The sequence below is a fragment of the Chiloscyllium punctatum genome, chromosome 8 (genome assembly GCF_047496795.1).
Source record: "Chiloscyllium punctatum isolate Juve2018m chromosome 8, sChiPun1.3, whole genome shotgun sequence".
In the NCBI taxonomy this organism is placed as follows: Eukaryota; Metazoa; Chordata; class Chondrichthyes; order Orectolobiformes; family Hemiscylliidae; genus Chiloscyllium; species Chiloscyllium punctatum.
In genome coordinates this window covers 52,414,633-52,437,299 of record NC_092746.1, presented here as the reverse complement: position 1 = coordinate 52,437,299, position 22,667 = coordinate 52,414,633, and positions in this window count along the sequence as shown.

Sequence of the window (22,667 nt, the reverse complement as noted above, 5' to 3'; positions counted from 1 at the left end):
TTGGTCATTTTTCTTTATATAATTCCATATGGCTCAGTGTCAAGTTTTGTTTGATAATTATTCAATGAAGTGTTTTAAGAATTTCTATAATGTTAATGGGGATATATTAATACAAATTGTTGTTGCCATTAAGATATTATGAAGATGTATTATCTAAGATATTAACTTATAATTGACTGAACATGTTTATATCTTAAATATTTTGGAAATAACATGTTGCAAAGAAAAAGGCATCAGCTATGGTAGCAGCAATGTGTTATTTGTAAAGACCAAACTGATTGTTGGAGACATTGAGTTTATAACATTTTCAGACAAAGGTCACACGATATATTTAGTGGGGAAAAAAACTGGTTTGGTGACAGACAGACAAAGTGAACTTGCTACAGGGGAAATTACCTTTGCCCTCTCTCCCTCTCTTTGAAACCTCTTCTATCAAAATTTGTAAGTTGAAAAGTCATTAAAGATTTCAACATCTCAAGTGGAGAGCTCTGAGAGTTATAGAGTCATACAGCACAGAAACAGACCCTTTGGTCCAACCAGTCCATGCTGAACATAATCCCAAACTAAACTAGTCCCACCTGCCTGTTCCTGGTCCATATCTGCCCAAACCTTTCCTATTTGTGCATCCATCCAAATGTCTTTTAAATGTTGCAATTGTACCCACATCCACCACTTCCTCAGGAAGTTCATTCCACATGTGAACCAACCTCTGTGTAAAAAAATTTGCCCCTCATGTCTTTTTTAAATCTCTCTTCTCTCACCTTAAAAATGTGCCCCCAGTCTTAAATTTCCCCACATTAGGGGAAAAAAAGCAACTACCATCGCATTATTTTATAAACTTCTATCAGGTCACCTCTCAACCACCTCCACTCAAGTGAAAAATGTTCCAGCCTATCCAGTCTTTCTTTATAACGCAAACCTTTCATACCCAGCAACGTCCTGGTAAATCTCTACTACACTCTCTCCAGCTTGATAATGTTCTTCCTATAACTGGGTGACCAGAACTGCACACAGTACTCCAGAAGAGGCCTCACCAATGTCCTGTATAACCTCAACATAATGTCCCAACTCCTATACTCAAAGGACTGAGCAATGAATTCCAAACGTGCCAAATGCCTTTTTCACATGCTGTCTATATGTGATGCAAACTTTAAAGAATTATGTACCAGCCCCCCTAGGTCCCTCTGTTCTACACCTCTACCTAAGGCCTTACCATTAATTGTATAAGCCCTACCCTTGTTTGTTGTACCAAAATGCAATATCTCTCATTTATCCAGAATGAACTCCATCTGTCATTTCTTAGCCCATTGACCCATTTGATCAAGATCCTTTTGTAATCTTAAAAAACCTTCGTCACTGTCCACTATGCCACCAATTTTGGTGTCATCCGCAAACTTACTAACCATTCTCATCCAAATCATTTATATAAATGACAAACAAAAGAGGACCTTAAAGAAGAAGTCTGATTCTACATGACTGTCTCCAGAAAAAAAAAGTATTCAATTCGCTGTAACTGAGTCAGGAAGGGGTTCCATGGTTGTGTGCAAAGTGATTTCAGCTGCAGACCAGCATTTGGACAATCTGTGAATAAGCCTGATTATATATATTTGGAAAACATTTTAAATCTCTTGTTCATAATTATCACACTTTGCTTCGTTAGAACCAAGGCTAGGGAAGTACATTCTAATGCCACTATTATATTAGTCACAAGAGAAAATAAAAATACTTTATCCAGTTACCAAAATGACCAACCTTTTCTAGATCCAGGGATTTTGAATTAAATGATCAATCTCCAGGATTTTTTAAATAAACATGATTATTGATTTATTATCAAAACAAAACTTATTCAATAAAGATGAAATAATTGGTTAATATTACATGGTCAGTAATATTGGAGTACAAATGTTTATTCCTCTGAACATCCCCAAACATATGTGGATGCATATCAGGAAAAAAAAGGGAAAAAAAGAAAATATTTTCTGCAAAAATTGACTTTTTTAAACATAAACGCATTTTTTAAAAATAAAAATGAGTTATTGTTGAAGGCAAAATGATAAATGAATGTTCTACATCTGTCACTCTGTTGCTCTGGCATGGTATGGTAAAGTCACTAATTATGCACAGTTATCTTCACATTCTTGTAGATAGAGCTTGCTCAAGAAATACCATATTGTGATTCTTTTTCACTCCCTCTTTCAAAAGAACAAATAGGTTTCACCTGAATTCAACAAGAGTTTTTTTTTCGGAGTAGTCAGCTTGTTCTTAACAAGCTTTCCTCCAGGTGAATTAAACAAAAGCAGTACCAACCCCATCAGGGTCCTACAGCAAACCAAGCATTTAGAACAAATCATGTGATTTCCAGGAAAATTAGTTTAAAAATTATCTTCAATACCCACCGTGAACTATCAATAACTAACAATAAAACTGACATCTCAAAAATTTTTTTTACTTAATCCATTTCTGGTGTTTCCAGAAAACCTGAAATAAATCTATTCTCCACAATCTTTCAAAATGCAAATCCTCCAAGTAATTTAAATACAAAGTATCTCTGTAATAGCTCAAGTGAGTTTTTTTTTGTGATTAACTAGTTCTAACGTATGGAACCTGGCTAATTGGTTTCTGGTACTGAGCTACATATGGGCTAACATATGATTATATAATAGAAAATATCACCTCACCTTTTAAGTTCAAACTTTATTGTAGCCAGGGGGTGGAGTGATATGAAACATCCACCCCTCCTAACTTGGTTACAAAAATATCACATGAAACAACCAAAAGGTTTAATGAGAGGCTTTGGCTTCTATGATCACCAAGAGTGAACCTTAGGAAAATATTAGATAAAAGATGACTATTCTGCAACCTGTTGAGATTCAAAACTACAAAAATCCAAAGGCTTTGTGTTTTTAACTGTATAAAAGACAAGACAGCATTTAACAAATAGATATTTTCACCATCTATGGTGTGAAATCGAACTCTGTGTGTCCAATATATAGAAGGCCTAAATTCCAAAATTGGCAGCTGGAATGTTTTTAGCCATTTCAGGTGTGACATATATATCACATCCTGCCCGGTAAGCTATGAGCACAGGGTGTGGTGTGTGTGTACTGGCAGTATACAGACTGAACAGATCACGATGTCAAGCAGACAGTAACACTAATGTAACACCTCACTGGCCTTCTCAGAATGGGCAGGGTTTGTTTTTCTCACAAATCACCAATTCATCACGCCTCTTACTCAACAATTAACGGGCACTGCCCACTAGAACCAGTGCAACAGTAACAAACATAGGGCTGGGTAGGAAGCAAGGAAGGGGGTTAAACTAAAATGGAGCTGGAAGGGCAAATAATGCTCTCCACCCTCCGTGGTGCCCACCTCTCTCTGAAGGCTGTGGGAATCCTATCAGAGCAGTTCCTCTGAGACTGTAGCATGACTTGGAGATGAAGCAAAGGCTGCAGAGAGAAAGTAGGACATAGGCAGGAGGTGAAGAGGAAAAGGGCTCTCAACAGAAGGTGATAATGTCCGCAGGTCATCTGAATGCCCTTCTATGGAGAAAGTATGGACTGCAGATGCTGGAGATGAGAGTCAAGAGTGTGGTGCTGGAAATGTACAGCAGGTCAGGCAGCATCCAAGAAGCAGGAGAGTCGACGTTTCGGGCATAAGCCCTTCATCAGGAATGAGGCTTGTGGGCCAGGGGACTTAGAGATAAATAGGATGGGGGGTGGGGCTGGGGGGAAGGTAGCTGGGAATGTGACGGGTAGCATGCCTTTCTATGTCTAGTTCAGCCTGCAGCAGGATGTGAGGCATCTGAATTTCACTGTTGGATATGATCATAGAACGATGCAATTTCCCTTAAGCTAACCTGCTGCTTCACAGCATAATGAGGTCAGCACTGCCAGTCACTGTCAAATCACTGTGCCCAGCATGTCTACGCTAGTGGATCCTTCCAGGCAGGACTAGGCAATTCATCAACATCTTTACCCATCAGGGAGGTGACAAAGATCTGGCATAAAAAGGGAGGCAGGCTGTGTTATTTTCTCATTGACCACAGAGAAACAGGAGGCAGCACCTGGTCTTGCAAGAGCAGAGAATTCCCAAAGGTGCACACACACGCCACAGGCTGTATGTGGTAATAGGGAGCTTTTCTATAACAGTCGTTGTTCTTCTTGTTCAGCTCATAGATGATCAGAAGACTTTCTTTTTGAACGCTATGATCACTATCTTTGGCCCACCATTAAGAACCAGAATTTGACATCAGTTATCTAGGGATATAGCTAATGAGTTCCTTCAGCAATCCTACAATGAGAGCTGTGCAGCAAGCAGGAACACCATGACAAATACTCTCAGTGCATTGAAATGACTGAAACAGTGCCTGGACTGTTCTGGTGATCTGTCTCTGAGGTTTGTCTCTAAATGTTTGGTGATCTGCTATATCCTCAATAACTTCACAGTTCTTAACACAGAACCTTTACTATCAGGTGAATAGAGACCCCTTTAGAGGGAGGATGGTGAGGTGGTAAGGAGGATCTCTTTGCTCCAAATGAGCTTTCATGCATTCATAGAGACAAAAAAAATCTTCAGATACTGGAATCCAAAGTAAACAGACAGGAGGCTGGAAGAACACAGCAAGCCAGGCAGCATCAGGAGGTGCAGAAGTCGACATTTCAGGTATAATCCTTCTTCAGGTTACACCTGATTTATCGACCTCACCACCTCCTGATGCTGCCTGCTTTGCTGTATTCTTCCAGCCTCCTGGCTACGTACTTCAGTGTATTCATATCTGTCCCCATTAGTTTTCTGCCACTTGCTGTGGTTATGTGTAACCCTGTCCTGGAATACAGAGGACTGAATGATAAAGATGGCTTTGCATTGGTTTTGGATTCACGAGCCTGTCATAGCTCAACACTTATATGTCCATGGAAGCAGCAATGAGGTGGAAAAAGGCTGGCAGCATTAATCACTGTGTAAGACTGAGGTAGTGTGTCAGAAGATTGGGCATGAGTCCAGAGTGTCAGGAAGTGTTGCTAGGTGAGTGAGAGGGTGTTGTGTTTTAGTAGAATGAGAGATTGGTGGTGTGGTGGGTAGTGGATTTCATGTGAATATGCAATCATTCATCTTGATTATTTGTTTCAGATTATAGAACATTTTCTGGAAATGAAGCCAAACCCTCTGAGTTTGATACCTGGAATTGCCTCTGTAGTTATCTGCAATCCACAATTGGATCCTCCACCCTCTGACTGTGATTACGTTATCTATAGTTTCCAAGCAAACAAAGACCAATAATCATCAGTTTCCAAAGCAGTAGCAGTCCAGTTGGGTGTCAATTGCAGTTTTACAACCTTAAAGATAATGTCCTTCCACTGGTATGACAAGAGTCCAAAGTGAAGGTTCGCGATCAGCATAGAAGCTGCAAAGAAGTGATTGGAAATCAAACTACCAAAAGATAGAAGTTAGTTTTATTTTAGGAGATTGAGCAGCTAAATTGCCCCAAACCCTGCCAGAATGCCCTGTCTTCCAATTTGTTTTCATTCTTAGATTAGAATACAGTCCCTACAGTGTGGAATCAGGCCATTGGCCCAACAAGTCCACACCAACCCTCCAAAGAGTATCCCACCCAGACCCATTCCCCTATATTTCTCAAGGCTAATGCACTTAAGCTACGCACTATGGGAAATTTAGCATGACCAGAGCACCTGGTGGAAACCCACACAGATGCAGGGAGAATGTGCAAACTCCACACAACCAGTCGCCTGAGGCTGGACACAAACCCAGGCCCCTAGTGCTGTGAGGCAGCAGTGCTAACCACTGAGCCACCGTGCCACTCTATCTTCTAATCCATTTTCAATTTTTCCCTAATTCCATACCACTTAATCGCTTTTTGCTTATGGTAAATTGAGAAATGTTTTCCTCAAATTCATGAACATGATACTGGTCACGTCACCTCCATTCATTATATTCATCACTTCCTCAAATAATTATGTCAGGATTGGCCCTTTTGAAAATCATGCTAGCTGCTTCAATTTTTTTTAATTAGATTGTTCCCTAGAGAAGGGAAAACACAAAGTTTATACTTCTCTCATTTTCATAATAAGTGGGCAATTATCTTATAGAATTATAGGATCCCCACAGTGTGGAAGCACACCATTTGGCTTATTGGGTCCACACCAATCCTTTGAAAAGCATCCCACCCAGACCTACCCCTATTATCCTATCCCTGCAACCCTACATTTCCCATGGCTAATCCACCTAGCCTGCATATTCCCAGAAGCTATGGGCAATTTAGCATGGCCAATCCACCTAACCTGCCCATCTTTGGACTGTAGGAGGAAACCAGAGCACCCAGAGAAAACCCACGCAGACAGGGGGAGAATGTACAGACTCCACACACACTGCCACCTAAGGCTAGAATTGAACCCAGGTCCCTGACGTTGTGAGGTAGCAGTGCTAACCTGGACAGATGCACTTGGCTTAGAATTTCAACCACCTCCCTGGAATTCTTGGGCTGAAATTTATCTGTGCCAGCAGCAAAACTTGGCAGATGATTTTTTTTTCATTATTCCTGATCCTCTTTCAACTAAAGTTTTCAGAAAAATATTCAAACTCTTTTTGGAGACTCCTAGCTACACCCCGTGCCCCCACCCCTTTTTTTTCACTTGGTTATTAACTTCCAGATCAATGAAAAGTTGACTGCCAATTCACTGAGAGCTCATTTCATGCATCCCCAAACTTATAATTTGTATACCCTGAAAACATTCACAAAATTAATTGCAAAAATTAATTGATCACCTAAAATATCAGAATAAAATAAACATTTAAAATATGTTGCTTATTTTCAATGATCTGCAGTTTCTATTTGCAGTGGGGGAGGAAAACCGTTAAGCAAAGTGCTTCTGCTTCCTTCCCTTGGCTGCAATTCAAAGTAAAAAACCAAACCACAAAAGCCTCCACCTCACTAATGCTCCTCGATATTTATGAATGTCAGAACCTAATTTTCAGCACCTCAAAACAACCAAATCAAATAAGGATTTTAACTAATTTTAAACAAAGTCAAACATATTTTCTTTATAAAAATATTAATTCCCTCTCCCAACTGGCAACTGTTCTTTCAAGCTGAATTACTGTCTTCATAAATGTGACTTTATCCTTTTACTTTTCAACATTTATTCTTTGACAACATTGTCAGCTCTAATGTTAGCCACTTCCTCTATTCGTTGTGAAAATTCCCACCAAACCCTGAATAGTTCAATCACATATTGCATTGGTTTCTGAGTCACAACATTTCACTATAAAGTCTGAATCGACACTCAAGAGTCACAGACCCCAGTTTGAGATTCATTGATGTTGAGAAGGAAACTTTTCATTCCTATCTCCTCTGTTGAATATCTGACTCCTATCCCATGCCAAGTTAGCTGACTGTCTGAAGTAGTCTAGCAAACTGGTCATTTGTGTCCAAAAGCTTTTAAGCTTAGCAAAACATTCACCTTACAGATTGCAATAATTCAGAAAGAAGGCACACTGTCACTCTCTCAGAGATAGACAGTAAAACTCACCAAGGCAATGCTACCCACATCCCAAAACTGAATTATCTGCACAGAAAGAAATGAACTCCCACATCCTGTACTGGTGGACACTGCAGTATTTTGACGAACTATTGTTGTTACTGTGCAACTAGTTCCATCATAACAATTATTTAATAAAATCATCACTTAAGGAGATGCAGCATAGCAACTCCTCCAACAGCAAAATTTCTCTGCATTCTCACATCCCATCATAACTGACATGAAATCCTCTTTGTACACGATGGAGTCACCTTGATTAGATACTGAAGGAAACCTTGGCATGTGGACCTATGAATTCATTTTGTACAAAAAAGTTACTCAAGGTCAATAAAAGACAGTGATCTTATCACAGGGTTTAATTAAACAGAAAAACTAAAGACAAGCTCTTACTCAAATTTGCAGGCTGTGATCATGGAATGACTAAACATTATACATTCTGCGACATTCATTGAAAGAAGTTCCCCTCAGTTGGGGTCATCATTTTAACAACTGTAGTTGCAATGGTAAACTGGGACAGATACCTGTCTTGGATAGATGGTGATGGATTTGTTGGTAGATCATTGTGAAATAATCACTGTACATTTAACAAGTGACAATCACAGCTTGCAAAAAAAACTGCAGTCAGTGTGCATTGTAATCCAATAATCTACCATCATACACAGTCAGCTGGTCTGCTCAGGCCACTAAGTGGTGTTATCTAAATGTTCTTGTAGGCTGTTACTTAATGGATTGATAAAAAGCTTTTTCATCTTCTTTATTACACAAGCACATTTACATCACTGCTTCGTATCTCAGACGTTGATTATTTATTCTTTTGTGTCATTGGAAATACAGCGTAGAAAGAGCATGACAAAACACAGGCTAGACTTTGTCTGAAATCAATTCTGATGAAAGTGAACTACAATGGTTTCAGACCAGTCTTTAATAATTCAAACATATGAGAAAAAAATCTCTACTATAAAGAACTTCCTGTCTGCTTCATATTTGGACGGCACATCTTTTGGTTGCCAGCTATTAGGTATTATATGTGAACAAGCCAGTTTCTATTTATAGCTCACTTTAGTCCATTGTAAGTTCTGCAAAATAACAAAAGTTCTTTCAAACAAAAAAATGTAATTACAGCATTTCATTATAAGAATATTCTTAGACTCTTTGATGGCGCAGTAAATTAGAAACAAAATAATCATTATTGTGGTAAAATGGAATTAAATATAATTCAATAGGGAGGCAAGTTTTGAAGAAATTAAAATGACAGTGTTGGTGTTCCATGGCATAGTTCATGGGATGTCTCTGGGTTTCTTTTGGCTTCTACCACTGGTAATTGGCTTCAGTGAGAAATTGCTCCATAGCCGGTAGTATTAGACCAGAACATGCCAGGTATAAAATATTGCTTACGCTATTTCATGTATGATGGTAACATTGTATGTACCCAACAAATGCTTGGCACATGTTGTAATACCTATTACGATTTGAAATGTCTTTCATATCATATGAATACTTGAAAAATCCAGTAATAACTCATGAACTTTTAATGCATCTAGTTATATCACATGGATAACATTGGAAAATCCAGTTATATTGTCAATATTTTAGAAGTCCAGATATATTCTGGGATGAAAAGGATACCTTAGGAAGGATACCTTATTTCCAGCTTATACTTTAAATGGCAGTGTAACTATACTGAGCTGCTTGGAAACATTGTTCACAAGCTACAATGTGCATCAATTCAATTCTGGTGTTGAAGAGAAAGAAATCTTCCTCCAAATGGTAATTGTTCATCTCCTGCAGCTTCCAATTCAATTATTTGAGAAAAGCTGCACATAAACTGCAAATCCTTCTGTCTAGAGAAGTTATTGGGCCAACCTCAGTTCTCAGAATTAGCCTTCAGCTCTGGCAGCAATATATTTTATATTCATTTGGCCACCAAAGTCAATCATGATTCTCACACTTTTAAAATGTTACATTTTCCTTTTCTTTGAATTTTTTACACCCAGAAAAACGCAATTGAAGCCTTTGTTCTTGTAAAGCACATGTAAACAATCCGAGTATATATCAGGTAGTTGCAACAAACTAAGCAAATTTCCTAGGGCAGAAAGACATGGACATGCAATTTTCTGAACCCAAGCAATATTAACCACTTAGCAGAAAACATTAGAGCTGCTGTCCCACGTTAGGAAAAAAGTCACTTGCTATAAGTCACAGCTCATTTTAAAAAAAGGTTACCTGACCCAAAACTATATAACTAAAATGAATTTCAGAACAGTACAGAGAAATGCAGCAAATATCTGATATGTCAGGATGACCAATCAATTGTTCTTTTCGGGCACATGAGAGGCTTTCAAATTAAATTGAATTGTCTTTAAAGCCCGTAGACATACATCTACTAGTCAGGAGGTGTAACTATTCCACAGGGGAGAGGTGGAAACTGAAAAACAAACTAAGTCGGTTTCCCAGTATTTGATGGAAATTCCTTGCGGTCTATCATATATGGAATCTCAAGAAAAACATCTTGGGTAAATCTTCCAGAAGTTACAATATGTTCTACATCATGCCTACATCTGCAATGTTACATACAACAGACAGAATCTTTCCAGTCCCATGAGACAGATTTGAAGTAGAGCTGTGGACAGATAAACATATACAGTAGAGGCATGACTAAGCCGTTCTGTCCCTCAAACATGTTTTGCAGTGATAGGAGGTAAGGGAGCAAGCTCAGAGGACACGGCAACAATTCACACCCTCCGCCTTCAGAAATCTTGCCACAGGCGAGAGAAAACCACCAGCCAAAGATGGCCAATTATAATTAATTAAAAGTAGATTTAGACCACACCATCAGAAATCAGATCTTTTCAATGTCACGTGAGCTGTTAGCTGTGTCAGTATCTTGTCATGTCAGGTGATATAGCTATACAGTGAGAATCGACTGCACAATGACAGGCTAATGCAGTCATTAATATGAAATAGATAGGCATACAGGGATGTAACTGTGTACTATCAGACACTTCCATGGAGTAGTCAACCTTCTGATGTTAAATTGGTAAAATGGGACAGTGAATAAAAGTTGGTTTGGCTTGGGCAGTCAGAGTCAGTGAGGACACATGGACAGAGCACAAGCATAGTAGTGTTGTGGGCATCCAGTCATGGGGTCCAGTTATTCAAGGGATGGATGGACTGTGGAGAAATAGCAGAATGGAAAGCAAAACAGGCAAATAGAGGCAGCAACATGTCACAGGCTGGTTGGAGGTGGGTAAAGTGTTATAAAACAGTATTTCCTTCAAAGGCGAGCATTGTAGGCCTTTAGGAGAAGCAGTAGCATGGAAGGCTGCATCTCTTGTGGCAACTGGTCACAGACAACTGCATATTTCTGGATGAGGACCTCAGGTCTCACTGGGTAGGTACTCAGCCACTGGTCACAGCAGAGAAAGTCCCAGTCACCTTTAATTTCTATAACATTACTGGGCTAGTGACATTTATGGTGATAGCTTAAAATACAAAAGACAGATGCCCTGAATATGAGAGGTGTGGACATCACTGGCTAGGCCAACGTTTAGCATCCATCCCTAAGTGCCCTTCAGAGGGTGTTGGTGAGCTGCCTTCTTGAATCTATGTGATGTTGTTAGAGAGGGAGTTCCAGGATTTTGTCCCAGTTAGACCGAAGGATTAGAGATATAAGTTCCAGTTGAGGATAGTGTGTGTTTTGAATGGGAGCTGAACCTACAAGTAATGTTGCCATGCCCTTTTTAATGCTTGAGATCACAGATTTGGAAAATACCGATGAAAGAGCCTTCAGTGAAGCAAGTGAAAAGTATTTCAGGACCTTTTTTGAAGGGAGACAGACTTTGGGTAGTCACTAGGGCTACCTGTTGCAGGATTACCAGCCTCTGATTTGCTCCTATAGGCACAGTATTTACATGGTTGTTCAATTTCTAGCCAATAACAACCTCATGTTGTAAAGGGTTGATAGTTTAGAGTTGGCCATGCCATTGACCATCGAGGACAGATGGTTAAATTCTCTTTTGTTAGAGATGGTCTTTACCTAACACTTGTGTAGTGTGAGTGTTACTTGCCACTTGTCAGCCCAGTCCTTGATATTAGGTAAAAACAATGACTGCAGATGCTGGAAACCAGATTCTGGATTAGTGGTGCTGGAAGAGCACAGCAGTTCAGGCAGCATCCAAGGAGCAGCGAAATCGACGTTTCGGGCAAAAGCCCTTCATCAGGAATAAAGGCAGAGAGCCTGAAGAGTGGAGAGATAAGCTAGAGGAGGGTGGGGGTGGGGAGGAAGTAGCATAGAGTACAATGGGTGAGTGGGGAGGGGATGAAGGTGATAGGTCAGGGAGGAGAGGGTGGAGTGGATAGGTGCAAAAGGAGATAGGCAGGTAGGACAAGTCCGGACAAGTCATGGGAACAGTGCTGAGCTGGAAGTTTGGAACTAGGGTGAGGTGGAGGAAGGGGAAATGAGGAAACTGTTGAAGTCCACATTGATGCCCTGGGGTTGAAGTGTTCCGAGGCGGGAGATGAGGCATTCTTCCTCCAGACATCTGGTGGTGAGGGAGCGGTGGTGAAGGAGGCCCAGGACCTCCATGTCCTCGGCAGAGTGGGAGGGGGAGTTGAAATGTTGGGCCACGGGGCGGTGTGGTTGATTGGTGCAGGTATCCTGGAGATGTTCCCTAAAGCGCTCTGCTAGGAGGTGCCCAGTCTCTCCAATGTAGAGGCGACCGCATCGGGAGCAACGGATACAATAAATGACATTGATGGATGTGCAGGTAAAACTTTGATGGATGCAGAAGGCTCCTTTAGGGCCTTGGATAGAGGTGAGGGAGGAGGTGTGGGCGCAGGGTTTACAGTTCCTGCGGTGGCAGGGGAAGGTGCCAGGATGGGAGGGTGGGTTATAGGGGGCGCGTGGACCTGACCAGGTAGTCACGGAGGGAACGGTCTTTGCGGAAGGCAGAAAGGGGTGGGGAGGGAAATATATCCCAGGTGGTGCGGTCGTTTTGGACGTGGCGGAATTGTTGGTGGATGATTTGGTGTATGCGAAGGTTGGTAGGGTGGAAGGTGAGCACCAGGGCGTTCTGTCCTTAATACGGTTGGAGGGCTTGACTCCAGAGTAACGGCTAAAGAGTTGAGGTGGAATTCTTTTTCACAGAGGGCTGTTGACAATAAGACATTAAGTATATGCATGGTAGAGCTAGACAGGTTTTTAATCAGTAAAGGAATCAAAACTATGGGTGAATAAAGCAGAAAAGTAGCGTTGAGGACTATTAGAACAGACATGATCTCTTTGAATGGTAGAGTAGACTCAAAGGGCCAAATGGCCTACTTCTGCTCCTACATCTTTTGAGTAATATATTTCTGAGTGGTCCACATTTTTTGGTGCATTGGTAATGGTTGGCACTATGCTGCACCCTCCAATAGAGGGACTACCATCGGACACCTCTGCCCTGTCTCCTAGTTTCATGATGTGGCCTTCACCCCATGGCAAACATTCCCTTCACAGCACAGGTTCCACCCATTGGTTGGTGTGCTTGTGTCATGTGATGTTGTCTTCTCAAAGTTTCATTCATCCTCTGCAGTATTCACTGGATCATGACACCTCAACATTGGAATTGTCATGTAAATAAAACATTAATGAATCTGTGTTTGGCTACTTCACAATGCTCATAGTCTTCCTGCAAGATCAAAAATTGGCATCTGTTCCAAAAGTGTGCCAATTTTCATGCATTTAGTGTTTCCTCTCTCAGGCACACCCCCTCTCACTCCCCACGACCCCAACCCCTTCTACTCCAAGCCAAGATGAGGATCTTGCTTTTCTCCAAGTGAGAGCATCCTCCAAGTTGAGGGCTGCCTCCTTAGTTGGTATTAGGATGGCATTTTTGGCCACACCACATCCCACCCACCCCTCACTTCATACCTCTTTCCCCCAGCACTGTGAGCTCCTTTTATCCTGCAGGGTAAATCAGTGGAGTTTCATGAACGATAGGTTTCCCATCATCCCCTGAAATGGCAGCAGACTTAAATTGCACATTATCAACATTTTCTCGTTGTCCACTGCTTCCCTGGATGACCATGCTGCTATTGCATCCTTCACTCATGGAGTGACCTGGGAGAACAAGCTTCAGTATTGCTTGGACATGTATTAGCTGCATATTAACAGTGTGTGAACCTCCAGATTTAAGCAGATCTGATGTCTGCTATCTAGCCACACCACAGAAGATCATTGAACCACTTACAGCACTAGATCCAAGTCTTTCTGACAATTCTGCAGGTGGAGACCTGCTATTCCATCTCTAGCCAGACCTGAGTCATTATAACGGTTGGCTGCCTCCTCCCACTCTCAGGATAAAAATAACTTTCTGTGGGCCCTCACCACCTCCACATTATCTCACTGAATCATGGCATCGTTCTTCTCTTCTGCAATCCATTCTGCACTTCTTGAATGCTACATTCAGCCATGAATTTAGACTGTCTCCAATACTGAACAGGTCCACATTAAAAAGGCCACCAGACATCCACATTGCTCTTGAATCTGCCCACTGCCCTTCTTTAGACAACAAATGCAGACATGGTATCCTAATTTTGTCAGCTCCCAAAAGATTGACAATTTTGCCATGCCTCTGACACTACAGGCTCAAGACCCAAGAAAGGATACCAAGGTCAAAATATTCAATTAGTAGATGGCTTGTCTATCAGGTCAGATTGTTTAATAAAGGAGAGAAGGAAATATTATAAAATTGATTTAAATTTACTGAGGCAGAGTTCTGAGCCAGATCTAATTTTATTGCATGTCCTTTACAGACTGTCTATTAATAATAAAACTAAGGTAAATTACAATATAATTGCTTTTCGCTAAAGTAAATTTCAACATAATGCAAAAAGCTGGTAAATTGAGCTCTATTTTCGATCATTAGTGTAATAACTATCTTGTAATGTAGAGTAAGTTAATCTACTAACCGACCCTATTGGAAGACAAGAAGTCTTTCAATCCCCAACACCTCTGCAACATTTACATTGTTAAAGCTCAGACTCGTTGCGGAGCTTTAGCAAGGTGGCAAAGCTGTGGCATTTCTGTGTATTTTAAGAGGAAGCATGAACATTCCAGGCAACATGAGGCTACGTTTCATTGGTGCTGCAATACATTGTACCACGATGTGTGAGAATACAGGTCCATGCCCATGAGGATACTGTCACTTTAAGGGAGATGGAAAGCAGCATTCATGTATATCTATCTACACAGGAAATGGTTTGGTATTTTGAACTATGTATGTTTCAAGAAAATGAAATTATGCATAAATCTGAAGTAGAACATGTTGCTACTGGTTGTAAAACAAAGCCCCTCAGCTTTGAAGTATAAGAGAACATCTTATTTCCTACCTGTTTTTATCCCACACTGACAAATTGTATATGAAAGTTGCAATGCATCTGCTCCACTTTATGGTCCTGTTGTGCCTTTGTGGTTAAAGGGACTGTCCCAACTCAGAGAACATGCAAATGCAGTTAATGTTGGGGAGAACCCGACCTCAGTGACAAAGAACAGAATACAAAGGGCAGGGCAAATTTTAAAAATTCAATTAAAGAATAACTCAGACTAATTGTGTTTCGTAAGGTAAAACAGAGATTTATTATTAAATATTTACTAAATTCAAGGCTTCATAGCAACACAGAACATAGAAAAACAAGCAAAAAAAGGGGCATTCAATCTATCAAAATAGCTTCTTCCACCTGCCGTGCATCTTCCTCTCTCATGGACTCCATTCAACTTTTCAAGGTTATACATAGTTTTGAATTACCCTAAAGATAAATCAGCAACATTGCAGAAATAGCCAACCAAGCTTACCAACTACTTTTGAATTGTTGCTTGCAATGATTGACATTTTGTAATAAAATATGGCAGTACAGTAAGTGTTTTCACAGCACCTTTAAAATGTGAGCTCAGTAGCCCAAACTTATTTGGCTTCAAAATGCTTTCTGCATTAGTGTTACGGTGGAGAATTGATGATTGTTTGTCTTATGCATTCCATGGAGGATGACTAACACATGCTAAGCTGCAGGCAGCCATTATTAATGTAACTTTATTTGCACTTTCCCAACAGAGAGGGCAGCAGAGAAAGCAATATGACAAAAAGCTCAAATTTTGCAATATATTACATCCCCCCCATTTGACAACAAATAACCTACACATTAAAATGTAAAATAGCATAGTACATATGCTCCCTGAAAGCAATATAACTAAACCAATTTCAATAATACCTGAAAATTTAACAGGTTGTGTTGCAGATTGTTATTCACTTGTGGGGTCTGGGCACTTATTGCCCGTCTCTCGTTGCCATTGAGAAGGTGCCTTCTTGAACTGCTGCAGTCCATGTGTTAAGGTAGACTCACAATGCCATCAGGGAGGAAATTGTAAGCATTTGACCAAGCAACAGTAAAGGAACAACACAGTATTTCCAAGCCTGGATAACGAGTGGCTTGGAGGAGAACATGCATATGGTAGTGGTTTCCTGCTGCTCTTTTCCTTCTAGATAGAAATGGTGATAGGTTTGGAATGTGCTGTCTATAAATCTTTAGTGAATTTCTGTAGTGCATCTTGTAGATTGTACACAATGCTGCTACTGAGCCTCGATGGTAGATAGATTAAATGCTTGTGAATGTTTCTTTTTGATTTTCACTTTCTGACTTTTACTTTGGACTGAAGGCGGAACTTGGACTACGGGAGATTAATCATGTTGACACTTTGTGAGAATTCTTCCTTCGTACAATGATCTACTTATGGAGGCTCTCTCTACTCTTCACTAGATGTGTGAATGTACCTAGCCCCTTTAGATCAACATCAATCACATGTCTCTCCTTATCACTTCAGTAGTTTTTCAGTAGTGATTTTCAGACAAAACTAAACTCTCTAAATTCCACTCTGACTGTTAATTTTACTGCGTGCATTGGATTTATAACTTGAACTCCAATCCTCTTATCTTCCATGTACTATTTTTCTTGCTCTCTCACTTAATACAAGTCTTCAAACACATCAATTTCTGTTTCATTTCTATTAAATAAGCATTTTAGGATTTACAAACTCCTGAACTGGCTTTAGATCTATCATGAACTTGACCATGTGCATGGCTATGACCTGGCACTATTACTATAACCTGGCACTGTTTGGTCCCCAACTGCACACTGTCTAGCTGTGACTGACTTTCCCATTGACAAAACACTTGACTAGAAATGAGACATTTAAGTGGTTGGTGGCTACCTTAACAAGTATACTATTAAAATTTCTGTGTCTGTGAGCTTGGCTTCCGGGGCCTGGTTCTTTGTAAAATCCAGTGGCCCCCCCATGTCTCAGAAAAAGACATTTGCTATTCTGTCTTTTGGCCATTGTGAACTCAGCACAGTCAAAAGCTTCACTTTGATTTTGTTGTTCTTGTGGCCTGCTTCAAATGTGATCTAAAGGTCAATTTCTCAGTTTGCACCATACCTATAGTGAAGAGAGGGTTTCTTTAATTCAAGAAAGTAATCTGCAGTAATCTCACTTGGCAGTTGTTTATTCATATGAAAAGTGGCTCTCAGTGCAATTTAATTCTTAGTCATTGCCTTGATAGGAGTCCATGATCTCATTAATTTCAGGGTAGTCCACAAAGCAGGGTCTCACAGTCCACATTAGTTAGGCACCACCTCAAAAGTATCTGTCTCCATCATAGTGAAGAAAACATTTTATAAACCTTAACTCCTATTTTACTTGCTTTCAGCCAAGTCTGTAATCTTTCTTTGCAATTATATCAGTTCCCTTTGTTAGCGTTGCATTATCCCATTGTCTGCAAGTATGCCTTCAGTGCTATATTTTTCAAATATGTACGGCACTGACTCATTTTCTAGTTGGAAGTAACACCAAACTTTCAAATTGCTTGATCTTCTGCAAAATCCAGTTTAAAATATCAAAAAAATTTCCTTCAGTTCTTAACTTCTCGAAGGAAGTGTAAAAAAAGACTTTCACCCGTGCTCATCATTATCTTTCTGTTGCATATTGCACCGAGAAAATCAATCGTCTGTACATTATTGAACAAATTTTACTTACACCTCCCCAACAGAGCCTGCAGCACAAAATGCTCAAATTGTTCAATGTACTGCAGTAAATACAGAATCCATGTCAAAATGTTCAACCTGAAGAAAAGTTCCAAACTACTAAGCAATAGCAAAGAGCTAATCTAGAACTTTATGAACTAACTTGGAAAATTCATTGAAATGAACACTAATTTCATAATGAGTAATTATCTCATATAATGAGGACAGTATGGTATGATTATGTTGTTCACATGATTTCTGAGTGCAGTCGGGGTGAACTGCATTGTTGATTGGCTGGATGTGTCAAGTGGGAGACCCAAACTCCAACCACTTAAAAACACAACTTAAAGTTGACCTGCACTGCTCAAAGAGATCTGGTCAAAGTTTTCACAATCATGAGGGACCTGGAAAAAGCAGACAGAGAGAAACTGTTCCTGCTCATAAAAGGATCAAGAATGAGAGAGCACAGATTTGCAAAGAAGACAAATCCAATGTGAGAAAAGAAGTTCACACAACAAGTGGTTCAAGTCTGGAATGCATTGCCTGTAAGTGTGGTGGAGGCAGGTTTAATTGAGACATTCAAAGAGGTATTACATGATTATTTAAATATAAACAATGTGCAATGGTATGGAGAAGAGGCGGGAGAATGGCACTAAGTCCTGATGCTCATTTGAAGAGCTGATGCAGACATAATAGGTTGAACAGCCTGCTTCTGCACCGTAATACTTCTGTGATTTCTTGTTCCGCTGTGGGAATGAGTGCTGTGGTTAAAATTCTTCTACTATAGAGAATATTCCCACCTGTGTAAATACAGAAGGTAGAATCTTAACCACCCATCAGCAATTCACTAGGTCAACACTCACAATACGAATTACAAGGTTTCCCAGATTGTGTGCACCATCCATCTATATTGCTCTGCCACAGAGTGTGAGTGTCTCATTAAGAATATGCATAGAACATAGAACATAGAACAATACAGCACAGAACAGGCCCTTCGGCCCACGATGTTGTGCCGAACTTCTATCCTAGATTAAGCACCCATCCATGTACCTATCCAAATGCCGCTTAAAGGTCGCCAATGAATCTGACTCTACCACTCCCACGGGCAGCGCATTCCATGCCCCCACCACTCTCTGGGTAAAGAACCCACCCCTGACATCTCCCCTATACCTTCCACCCTTCACCTTAAATTTATGTCCCCTTGTAACACTCTGTTGTACCCGGGGAAAAAGTTTCTGACTGTCTACTCTATCTATTCCTCTGATCATCTTATAAACCTCTATCAAGTCACCCCTCATCCTTCGCCGTTCCAACGAGAAAAGGCCGAGAACTCTCAACCTATCCTCGTACGACCTACTCTCCATTCCAGGCAACATCCTGGTAAATCTTCTCTGCACCCTCTCCAAAGCTTCCACATCTTTCCTAAAGTGAGGCGACCAGAACTGCACACAGTACTCCAAATGTGGCCTAACCAAAGTCCTGTACAGCTGCAACATCACCTCACGACTCTTGAATTCAATCCCTCTGCTAATGAACGATAATACTCCATAGGCCTTCTTACAAACTCTATCCACCTGAGTGGCAACCTTCAAAGATCTATGTACATAGACCCCAAGATCCCTCTGTTCCTCCACCTGACCAAGAACCCTACCATTAACCCTGTATTCCGCATTCTTATTTGTTCTTCCAAAATGGACAACCTCACACTTGGCAGGGTTGAACTCCATCTGCCACTCCTCAGCCCAGCTCTGCATCATATCTAAGTCCCTCTGCAGCCGACAACAGCCCTCCTCACTGTCCACAACTCCACCTATCTTTGTATCATCTGCAAATTTGCTGACCCAACCTTCGACTCCCTCATCTAAGTCATTAATAAAAATTACAAACAGCAGAGGACCCAGAACTGATCCCTGCGGAACTCCACTTGTAACTGGACTCCATGCTGAATATTTACCATCTACCACCACTCTCTGACTTCGACCGGTTAGCCAGTTTTCTATCCAATTGGCCAAATTTCCCTCTATCCCATGCCTCCTGACTTTCCGCATAAGCCTACCATGGGGAACCTTATCAAATGCCTTACTAAAATCCATGTACACTACATCCACTGCTCTACCCTCATCCACATGCTTGGTCACCTCCTCGAAGAATTCAATAAGACTTGTAAGGCAAGACCTACCCTTCACAAATCCGTGCTGGCTGTCCCTAATCAAGCAGTGTTTTTCCAGATACTCGTAAATCCTATCCCTCAGTACCCTTTCCATTACTTTGCCTACCACAGAAGTAAGACTAACTGGCCTGTAATTCCCGGGGTTATCCCTATTCCCTTTTTTGAACAGGGGCACAACATTCGCTACTCTCCAGTCCCCTGGTACCACCCCAGTTGCCAGTGAAGACGAGAAGATCATTGCCAACGGTACTGCAATTTCCTCTCTTGCTTCTCACATAATCCTAGGATATATCCCGTCAGGCCCGGGGGACTTGTCTATCCTCAAGTTGTTCAAAATGTCCAACACATCTTCCTTCCTAACAGGTATCTCTTCTAGCTTATCAGTCCGTTTCACACTCTCCTCTTCAACAATACGGTCCCTCTCGTTCGTAAATACTGAAGAGAAGTACTTGTTCAAGACCTCTCCTATCTCTTCCGACTCAATACACAGTCTCCCACCACTGTCCTTGATCGGACCTACCCTCGTTCTCGTCATTCTCAGGTTTCTCACATACGCATAGAATGCCTTGGGGTTATCCTTGATCCTATCCGCCAGGGATTTTTCATGCCCTCTCTTAGCTCTCCTAATCCCTTTCTTCAGGTCCCTTCTGGCTATCCTGTATCCCTCCACTGCTCTGTCTGAACCTTGTTTCCTCAACCTTATGTAAGCCTCCTTCTTCCTCTTTACTAGACATTCAACCTCCCTCGTCAACCAAGGCTCCCTCACACGACCATTTCTTTCCTGCCTGATCGGTACATACATATCAAGGACACGTCGTATCTGCTCCTTGAAAAAGTTCCACATTTCCACCACATCCTTCCCTGACAGCCTATGCTCCCAACGTATGCTCCTCAAATCCTGTCTTACAGCATCGTAATTTCCCTTCCCCCAATTGTAAAAACTTCCTTGTTGTGCGCACCTATCTCTCTCCATAACCAAGGTGAAAGTCACAGAATTGTGGTCGCCATCACCAAAATGTTCACCCACTAACAAGCCCACCACTTGTCCCAGTTCGTTACCAAGTACCAAATCCAATATGGCCTCCCCTCTGGTTGGACAATCTACATACTGCGTTAGAAAAGCTTCCTGGACACACTGCACAAACACCGCCCCATCCAATCTACTTGATCTAAAGAGCTTCCAATCAATATTTGGGAAGTTGAAGTCGCCCATGACTACGACCCTGTGGCTTCTGCACCTTTCCAAAATCTGTTTCCCAATCTGTTTCTCCACATCTCTGCTGCTATTGGGGGGCCTATAATAAACACCCAACAAGGTGACTGCACCTTTCCTATTTCTGACTTCAGCCCATACTACCTCCAGAGGCAGATCCCCCTCAAACTTCCTTTCTGCAGCCATTATACCATTTCTAATTAGCAATGCCACCCCCCCCCTCCTTTTTTACCACCCTCCCTAATCTTACTGAAACATCTGTAACCAGGAACCTCCAACAGCCATTCCTGTCCCTCATCTATCCATGTTTCCGTGATGGCCACAACATCGTAGTCCCAGGTACCGATCCACGCCTTAAGTTCACCCACCTTATTTCTGATACTCCTTGCATTGAAGTATACGCACTTGAGCCCATCTCTGTGTCCGCAAGTAGTCCCTGTCAGTGCTACCTTCTCCACAGCCTCCCTACAGTCTTGGACATCCTGACACACAGCTAGCTTACTTGCTGGACTACAATTCCGGATCCCATCCCCCTGCCAAATTAGTTTAAACCCCCCCGAAGAGTGCTAGCAAACCTACCCCCCAGGATATTGGTGCCCTTCTGGTTCAGGTGCAACCCGTCCTGTTTATACAGGTCCCACCTTCCCCAGAATGCAGTCCAATTGTCCAAATATCTGAAGCCCTCCCTCCTACACCATCCTTGCAGCCACGTGTTCAACTGCACTCTCTCCCTATTCTTTGCCTCTCTGTCACGTGGCACCGGCAACAACGCAGAGATGACGACTCTGTCTGTCCTAGCTTTTAGCTTCCAGCCTAACTCCTTGAGCTCTTGAATGACCTCCCCACCCCTCTTCCTACCTATGTCGTTGGTGCCAATGTGTACCACGACTTCTGGCTGCACACCCTCCCCCTTAAGGATTCTGAAGACACGGTCCGAGACATCTCGGACCCTAGCACCTGGGAGGCAACAAACCATCCGAGAGTCTCGCCCATGTCCACAGAACCGCCTGTCCGTCCCTCTAACTAGAGAGTCCCCTATAACTAGCGCTCTCCTCTTCTCCCCCTTTCCCTTCTGAATCTCAGAGCAAAGGCATTGGTATTCGGATCTTCATTTTCTAATTTTTTCCAGAAATTCCACTCATTATTATTATGCCCAAGATAAACAGAATTCTTCCCTGTACAGAAGAGATTTTTAGAGGGACAACGATTTCAACCAATGTGACATTTGCTTGTAAAATGCTCAAAATACATCTAGTAATTTGGCTTATTGTGTAGTTCATAGATATTTAAATATGCAGATCTGGTTTTATATTGGTGACCTGATTAATTTCCCACCTCACTCTCTCTTTTGTTAAACTTTCAATTTATTTTTTTAAGTATTAGGTCAAAGAAAACAGGACAACCAAATGGCCCTACTGCTAAACTGCAGACGTTCACCATTACACAAAAAAATTACATTTGCAACATCTTATGTGCCTAACAACAGTCATGAGGAACCAACCTTCAGATCTTCATTCGTATGAAAGCAGTTGTATAACTGCACCAGATTTTGCAATGGGAAGGTCCTAGAGAGTGTTGTTGAACAAAGAGACCTTGGAGTGCAGGTTCATAGTTCCTTGAAAGTGGTGTCGCAGGTAGAGAGGATAGTGAAGAAGGCTTTTAGTATTCTTGTCTT